The sequence below is a fragment of the Triticum dicoccoides genome, chromosome 1A (assembly GCF_002162155.2).
Source record: "Triticum dicoccoides isolate Atlit2015 ecotype Zavitan chromosome 1A, WEW_v2.0, whole genome shotgun sequence".
NCBI lineage: Eukaryota > Viridiplantae > Streptophyta > Magnoliopsida > Poales > Poaceae > Triticum > Triticum dicoccoides.
This window is the reverse complement of record NC_041380.1, coordinates 6,224,575-6,233,965: the sequence shown is the minus strand read 5'-3', so window position 1 is coordinate 6,233,965 and position 9,391 is coordinate 6,224,575.

The window sequence follows — 9,391 nt, the reverse complement described above, 5'->3', positions numbered from 1 at the left end:
ACCTAAGTTAGCTCATAAAGGATCCATTTCACCTCAGTTAGCTCATAAACGATCCATTTCACCTAAGTTAGCTCATAAACGATCCATTTAACCTTAGTTAGCTCATAAACGATCTATTTCAACTAAGTTAGCTCATAAATGATCCATTTCAACTAAGTTAGCTCATAAACGATCCATTTCACCTAAGTTAGCTCATAAATGATCCATTTTACCTTAGTTAGCTCATAAACGATCCATTTCAACTAAGTTAGCTCATAAATGATCCATTTCAACTAAGTTAGCTCATAAACGATCCATTTCACCTAAGTTAGCTCATAAATGATCCATTTCACCTTAGTTAGCTCATAAACGACCCATTTCAACTTAGTTAGCTCAATATGATCCATTTCACCTAAGTTAGCTCATAAATGACATATACTTGTTGTTCTAGTCTTCTTGTTCTAGTCTTCTTCTTGTTCTAGTCTTCTTCTTCTAGTCTTCTTCTTCTAACTTTCTTATTTGCCATTTTGCAGATTTCATTCACTTCACGGAAGCTAGCTTGCTATGATGGAGTGCTTGTTTTTTCTTTCATTCTCTTCAAGTATTCTTCTAGCTTGCTATGATGGAACTTGCTATCTTGATGAAACTTTGCATTGTAATATGTATGGATGGAACAATTTGTATGTGCAACTTGATGGAACTTGCTATGTATGAATGGATGTTGCATTAAAAAACAGAGAAAAAAAATGAGGCAAAGCAGGATCTTTGCCATCAGCCACTGATGGCAAAGCCACCTTTGCCGACAGCCGCGGACGGGAAAGGCACCTTTGCCAACAGCCGCGGATGGCAAAGCAGCCACGCAGCGTCCACCTATGCCTCCTGGGAACTGACCCATTTGGCCAGTTTGCCTACAGCGGCGGACGGCAAAGGTTTTGCCTACAGTGGCTGACGGCAAAGAGTAAACAACTTTGCCTACAGCCGCGGACGGCAAAGGCCTGCCGTGTAGTGACGTCCAGCTGACATCATTTGGTGGACGACAAAGGCAGGACAAATTTTGCCGTCAGCGATGGACGGCAAAGGCTACCGTTAGCCACCTAACGGACTAACAACGTAATTATTGTCGTCTGCTTTCTTTGTAGGTCAGCTGCTGATGACAAAGGCCCCTTTGCCGTCAGCCGCCGAAAGCAGACGGCAAAGTAGCTCTTTGCCGATCCTTACTTTGCCGGAGCCTTCTGCCGTCCGTCGTTCCTGCCTTTGCCGTCTGCCGTGGCAGATGGCAAAGTAGCTGATTCCTGTAGTGGTGGATGGTGTGGCTTGGTCGGAGCCCACCTACCAGTGTCTCTATGTGCAAGGTCGCTATTGTTCGTCCTTTTTTGGTGCTCCTTGGCCATTTGTGGATGGCAAAGCTCTATGTTTTCCTGGCAGACTAGGTATTGCCTCTAAGCTCCGTCTTGACATCCTCCTTCCTCTTATGATGTGTCTTTAGTCTCCCCGTCGTGCTTTGCCTTCTTCTCATGTGTTGGCCCATATGAGTGCCTAAGCCCCTTTTGTTGCGCTCGTTGTGGCATGGTGTCGGTGCTCTAGTTTGGTCTTCAGGATGGCAATGGCGTTGGTGCAATCTTTATCTCCCGGGGGAGCGTCTCCATCTTCCGATGGAGCGGTAGCTTTGGTGCTAGCGATAGGGGCCTTTAGCATATGTACTGTTCATCTTCAAAGTCCATGATTTTCCTTTTTTTTGCAGATCGCAATTCAAGGTATTTCATCCTGAAATTTCTCACACATACACTTTACAACCTTGCATACATGTGTATTTGGTTTTAGATATTTTGGAAACAGAAATTTATGAATTTTGAATTTTTCAAAATAAAGGGCTCCATGGAGCTCGGTATAAAAAATGCCCTACTCAACCCAACTACTCTATTTATCTCAACATGTACACATCTTATCTCACCACAAGGTCACCTTATCAAGGGAGCACCACAACATGCATGGGAAACGTTTTTCATTATATTATGCCTCTCATTTTATTCATAAATATTTTTCAAATATACAATGATCAAATACAGTATATGATATTAATTTTATTTTTAATTTACATAGTAATTTTCAAATACCTATGTTTTATAAACCAAATTATACTGAAATATATTGCGTCCGACTCCGAAGCAATGCGCAGTGTATCGTATAGTTTAATCTACCTCTACCCCTAATAATAATAAAGCAAGTATTGCTTCTGGTCGTCCGTCTAAAAATTACCCTCGGATTGTTATATATTACTCACTCACTAGTGCAGAACCGGGCAATAGCACCGGTTCGTAAGGCCCTTTAGTGCCGGTTCCATAACCGACACTAAAGTGTGGTCACTAAAGGCCCCCCCCCCTTTAGTACCGGTTCAACACGAACCGCTGCTAAAGGGCAACCACGTGGCACGAGTCAGCTCCAGGGGCCGAGAGCCCTTTAGTACCGGTTGGTAACACCAACCGGTACTAAAATGTTTGGGGGGTTTTTGGTTTTATGATTTCTTTTTCATTTAGTTTTGTGTTTTCCATTTTAATTCTTTTTCGTTTGCTGGTATTTTACGATACTACACATTGTACTCGTTATGAATATATATATATATATATATATATATATATATATATATATATATATAGTAGAACCAATCATATATATATATATATATATCATCAATGTCTCACAAACCACCATATTAATTCACACATACACACATGTATAGCTATATACAATTTCTCCTACATATGCATGTTGCCTTCGGAGCCAGTGGCATTAGCCTAATTGGTGCCTTCGGAGCACGATGACAATTGGAAGTGGTTCATGACCTGGTCGATGGGAGCGGTAGCGGGTAATAGTATTCTCCCTTCGGATTTATGACCTGGTCGGGCAAAAATCCCGATATTTCCTCTTGAATTGCTTCTATGCGCTCCGTTTCTAGGAGCTTGTCCCGCACCTCTGTGAACTATTAAGAAGGACATCAATATTTATGTGTATTAGTTGTGTGACTAGATATCGATAATGGTGTAAAAATTGTGAATAGTGTTCTGACAAGCGTACCCATTCCTGTCTTTGAGATCTGCTCCTTTCGGACGCCATCATGCGAATGTTCTCGCAAACGCAGAATGCACACAGATCAGTCCCCTGTGCCTGCTTCAGGGCCTTTACGAGAATGGAATTTAATTTGATCAGATAATAATTAATCAAGCATGATAATTAAAGAGATGGCAGCTAGCTAGCTAGCTAGTACTACTTTATTACTTACCTTGGGTCGAAACCATTTCAGCTGTCGTTTCCATTCGCCTTCCGTGACTCTGATGAACCTTGCCCAAGCCCTGCCCGTCGACAAAGAAAATGAATAAAGGGGTTATTAAATAGTTCATATCATGAAATGACGAACTAAATAGTTAATAATGATTGAAATTACCTGTTGACTATCCCAAACAAGATGTTATAGTCACTATTTGCTTTGAGTAGTGAGTCCAGTATTTCAACTGTTCCGGTGTCAACTTTAATGATACATAAGATCCAGTGAAATCTGCATGCACACATGTTTGCATGTCTTAATTAAGCGGGCATATGTAAGCAAAAACATGTAGGTAGCTAGTAGGCAAAAACAGAGAATGTGTAGTACAAGACAGTGTGACTCACTGGAAGTTGTAAGGAAGTAGTATATCTTCATTGTATTTGAGGCGCTTCAAGAACTCTAGCATGCTGTCCTCTACCTGCTTTTCATGATGTTTATTTATTTTCCATGTGTATTCATTAACGGTGTTTGGGTCAATGAACCCAATGCCATAGCGTCCACCTTTTCTCATTTCATACATCTTCATCCTGCATAATACCACAGAAAAGAATCTAGTGAGGATAATTACAGGTAATGATTGGTCAAAAGGATCACTACAGCTAGCTTGAGACTTAAATTACAGAAAGAAATCACTTACAGACAATAGCAACTGACGATAGATTTGTCGAGTGCGTCTTGATTGTATAACTGAAACAGTTCAGAATACTCAACGGTCACAGGTTTCTGATGGTAGTAATGATCCTTCTTGACTTGCACCATGAGGGACTCTCGATCGGATCTCTTGGTAATGTCCATGTACCATTGATGCAATTCATACATTCTCGTTGGGAGCTTCTTGACCTCTTCTGGCTTGACCAAAGGCTGGCCCCGGGCATATTTCTGTTTTATTTCCTCCTCTGTAAGCACAGGCATGTCCTCAATCTCGAGGAGTTGTCCAACGGTGATGTTGAGAGTTTCAGCCTGCATTATATGCTCCTGGGTTATTACCACATCGCCCACCTCGGGAACGTAAACTGTTTGCCCACAATAATATTGGGCGCGCGTACTATCACGTGTTGTTGGCGGCACAACAAGCGGGGGGGTCGATTGCGCCGCCTGTTCTCCCAGCTGGGCAACGGTTTTCCCGCATTTTTTGACAGCTGCTTGTTGGTTGCTCGAGCTCGAGCTCACCTCCTTCTGTAGACGTTGTCGATGTAACTTCCTGATGTGGCGCTCATAGTCTATGTCAACAGGCTTAGGAGCTGGTGGTTGAGCCATATGAATGAAGTGGTCAACTACTTCCACAGGCACTTTCTCCCTTGGCGGCGGTGGCGGTTTCGGTCCAAAATGGGTGTCGACTTCTGCCCACACTATGGCATTGGTTTGCTCCTTGGTCCTGTCGTAAGCCCTCTCAGGAAGAGGAGTAGTGAGGTTTGGACCATATTTATATCGCTTGCCTTCGCCTGTACTTCCTGTACTATGATCTCGACTCGTACCGCTACGCACCATAGCTGTGGGGTGTCTCTTCTGCGATTGCTGAGGTGGTGGAGACGGCTGACGGGGCTGAGTTGGACGAGGAGGAGTGGCCTGAAGCTGTGCCGGACTTGGAGGAGGAGTGGCCTGAGGTTGTGCCGGACTGTTGGGGAACGTAGTAATTTCAAAATTTTCCTACGCACACGCAAGATCATGGTGATGCATAGCAACGAGAGGGGAGAGTATGATCTACGTACCCTTGTAGATCGCAACGGAAGCGTTAACACAACGTAGAGGAAGTAGTCGTACGTCTTCCCGATCCGACCGATCCAAGCACCGTTACTCCGGCACCTCCGAGTTCTTGGCACACGTTCAGCTCGATGACGCTCCCCGAGCTCCAATCCAGCAAAGCTTCGGGGATGAGTTCCGTCAGCACGATGGCGTAGTGACGATGATGATGTTATACAGACGCAGGGCTTCGCCTAAGCACTACAACGATATGACCGAGGTGGAATATGGTGGCAGGGGGCACCGCACACGGCTAAGGAACGATCACGAGGATCAACTTGTGTGTTCTAGGATGCCCCCCTGCCTCCGTATATAAAGGATACCAGGGGGGTTGCGGCCAGCCATAGAGGAGGGCGCAGGAGGAGTCCTACTCCTACCGGGAGTAGGACTCCCCTCCCCGTTCCTTGTCCAACTAGGAGAGGTGGAGGGAGAATAGGAAGGGGGGGCGCCGCCCCTCCCTCCTTGTCCAATTCGGACTAGGGGGAGAGCGGCGCGCGGCCTGCCCTGGCAGCCCCTTCCTCTTCTCCACATTAGGCCCATGAGGCCCATTAACCCCCCGGGGGGTTCCGGTAACCCCCCGGTGCTCCGGTTTTATCCGAAACTTCCCCGGAACCCTTCCGGTGTCCGAATATAGTCATCCAATATATCAATCTTTATGTCTCGACCATTTCGAGACTCCTCATCATGTCCGTGATCACATCCGGGACTCCGAACTAACTTCGGTACATCAAAATACATAAACTCATAATAACTGTCATCGTAACCTTAAGCGTGCGGACCCTACGGTTCGAGAACAATGTAGACATGACTGAGACAAATCTCCGGTCAATAACCAATAGCGGGACCTGGATGCCCATATTGGCTCCTACATATACGAAGATCTTTATCGGTCAGACCGCATAACAACATACGTTGTTCCCTTTGTCATCGGTATGTTACTTGCCCGAGATTCGATCATCGGTATCCAATACCTACTTCAATCTCGTTACCGGAAAGTCTCTTTACTCGTTCCGTAATACATCATCTCACAACTAACATATTAGTTGCAATGCTTGCAAGGCTTATGTGATGTGCATTACCGAGAGGGCCCAGAGATACCTCTCCGACAATCGGAGTGACAAATCCTAATCTCGAAATACGCCAACCCAACATCTACCTTTGGAGACACCTGTAATGGTCCTTTATAATCACCCAGTTACGTTGTGACGTTTGGTAGCACCCAAAGTGTTCCTCCGGCAAACGGGAGTTGCATAATCTCATAGTCATAGGAACATGTATAAGTCATGAAGAAAGCAATAGCAACATACTAAACGATCGGGTGCAAAGCTAATGGAATGGGTCATGTCAATCAGATCATTCACCTAATGATGTGACCTCGTTAATCAAATAATAACTCTTTGTCTATGGCTAGGAAACATAACCATCTTTGATTAACGAGCTAGTCAAGTAGAGGCATACTAGTGACACTCTGTTTGTCTATGTATTCACACATGTATTATGTTTCCGGTTAATACAATTCTAGCATGAATAATAAACATTTATCATGATATAAGGAAATAATTAATAACTTTATTATTGCCTCTAGGGCATATTTCCTTCACGGACTTGTAGGAGGAGTGGACGTCTGATGCTGTGTCGGACTTGGAGGAGGAGTGTCCTGACACTTTGCCGGACTTGGAGGAGGAGGAGTGGCCTCACGCGTTGGTGGACTTGGAGGAGCGGGAGTCTGCTGACTCGGTGGCGGACTTCGACGAGGAGTCGGGTGACGCGGTGTCGGTGGCCTTCGAAAGATGATGCAATCCTTTCTCCATAGTATGATATGATGTTTGGCATCTCCGAGTGTGTGCTCCTCGTCACCTCCAGGAATGTCAAGCTCTAGCCCCGAATATTGGTCCACCACCTCATCAACCACGACACGAGCATAGCCTGCTGGAATCGTGTTGCAATGGAAGGTTGCATCGGGGGAATTTGTATAACCAACGCCGTCCGCCACCTTCAAGGATATGTTCTTAATTTTGAAGTGTAGCTCGCAGTTAGTGTTCTCCACGATGTCATCCACGGGGTATCTATCCAGCATTGCGTCAAACGGGGCGGAACCCACGCTGCTTCTCAGCATGGATGGGGTGGTGGTGTCCAATGTTGGATCAGCTAGCTACTGCAGCTGCTGAGACATGCCTACGTCGAAACTTTTCCTGTCTTCGGGTCCAACTCCCCCCCCATGTGCATAGAACCAACTCCTGCACCTGGGGGGGCAGCTCCTAGTAACCGGAGTGACACCTGCATCCTCCATCTCTTTCTCAGACTTATCCCACTTAGGCATTGCCACCGCGTAGCCACCTGGCCCCAGCTTATGGAACTTATCCTTTTTTTGGCATTGTTCTTGTTTATTCTCGACCGTTCCTTAGCTAATTATGAATTCTTGAATTTCACGAAATCGTCCCAATGAGCACTTTGATTCTCTAGTGTTCCCTCGAATACTGGAGTCTTCCTTCCATCCTTGATGTACTTGTCCCATACACGATTCTTGTGGTTCTTGAATGCAACCGCCATCTTCCTAAGAGCGGCGTCCTTGACTTTCTCCACATCTGCATCTGTGAAATGATCTGGTAGGGTGAAATGTTCCATGAGAGTATCCCAAAGCAGTTTTTTTGTCTGTCGTCGAGAAAAGTAACATTTGGACGTGGCTTTGCTGGCTCTCTCCATTCTTGAAGGGAGATCGGGAGTTGGTCCTTCACAAGAACTCCGCACTAACGAACGAACTTGTCTGCAATCTTCTTAGGCGCTACTGGTTCGCCATTAGGTCTGATTGCCTCGATATTGTACTTTACGCCCTCCTTCAAATTTTTGTTCGGGCCTCGTTTCGTCCTTTTGTCTGAAGATTTGCTCGATCCGGATAGCTGAAAGAAGAAATATCGATTCGTTAATATATCTTCAACTCATTTAAAACATGTGATAGTCACCAGATGCCTGCTTATATAAATATATATACCTCGCCGGTCTTTGTCGTTTCAGGATCAACATGTTCTTTGTCATCGTCATAATCGTAGTTCATTACTTCATCAATTCGGTCGTCGCGATCGAATATCATATCACCCTCTCTGGTGTTGTTTAGAAATTCGGAGCCGTCATAATCTTCTTCATTCTGATCATCATCTGGCCCGCGTATCATATCGAACATGGTCTGTTCTCCCTCTCTGTCGGTATTGTCCGCCATAGCTTTTTTTAACTAATCCAAAAGAAATATAAAACAATTTAGTATTCAAATTACATCGTCTCGAATAATAGATATAATCTCGAATACATCGTCTCGAATAATAGATATAATCTCGAATACATCATCTCGAATAATATATAATATTGAATAGTACATCACTGGCTAGGTAGCTAATTGAAGATCGAATACTAAAGAAGAATCTAGGACACTCGCGGTTCCTGCGGCGCGGGCGGTGGACACCCAAAGAGAAGGAACCCTCATAGGATCATAGCTGAAGTGAGATCCCTGAAGAAACTGCCAGGTATTGGAGAACCTGCCGCCCTCTAACGCAACCATGTAGCGATGGACGTGCTCGTCCTCCTCCCTGACACGGCGACGTACCACCTCCGGCGGGGCCGGCCCCATCCGCACCGAAACTGGCCCACGCGAACGCCACCAAACGAGATCAGGGTCGACGACGGGACCCGGGGCCGGGTTCCTCATCAAGCGGCGCGCCCCTCCAGGCAGCACCTCCCAGTGCCAGCCCGGCGGAGCCCAGTCCCGGACATGGGTCAGCCGGACGTCGTCGCGGACGGGTCGATGGCGAGGATGCGGGCCGGGCATCGTCGAGAACAAATACTAGCTATATGCCCGCAAAAAGTAACATTTTTTAATGATTGGATTTTGATAACTAAAATTTCTAACATTTCTATAAGATTTCCAACAATGCTATATATAACTAACATTTCTATAACATTTCTAATATTTCTATAACTAAAAAAAGAAAAATTTCTAACTTTTTTATAACTATTTCTATAACTAAAAAACAGAAAAATTTCTAACAATTCTAACTTTTTATAACTATTTCTATAACTAAAAAACAGAAAAATTTCTAACAATTCTATCATTTCTAACAATTCTAACATTTGTAACTATTTCTAAAAAACAGAAAAATTTCTAACAATTTCTAAAAAACAGAAATGTATGTGTGTGTGTGTGCGCGCTCACCGGCGAGGTGAGAGGCGACGGGGGGCGGCGACGGTGGGCGCGCGGCGATGGGGACGGCGACGGGCGCGGCGACGACGGGGATGACGACGACGGGGCGGCAACGACGGGGACGGGGACGTACGGGCCGGGGTGGCGACGACGACGGGGACGTA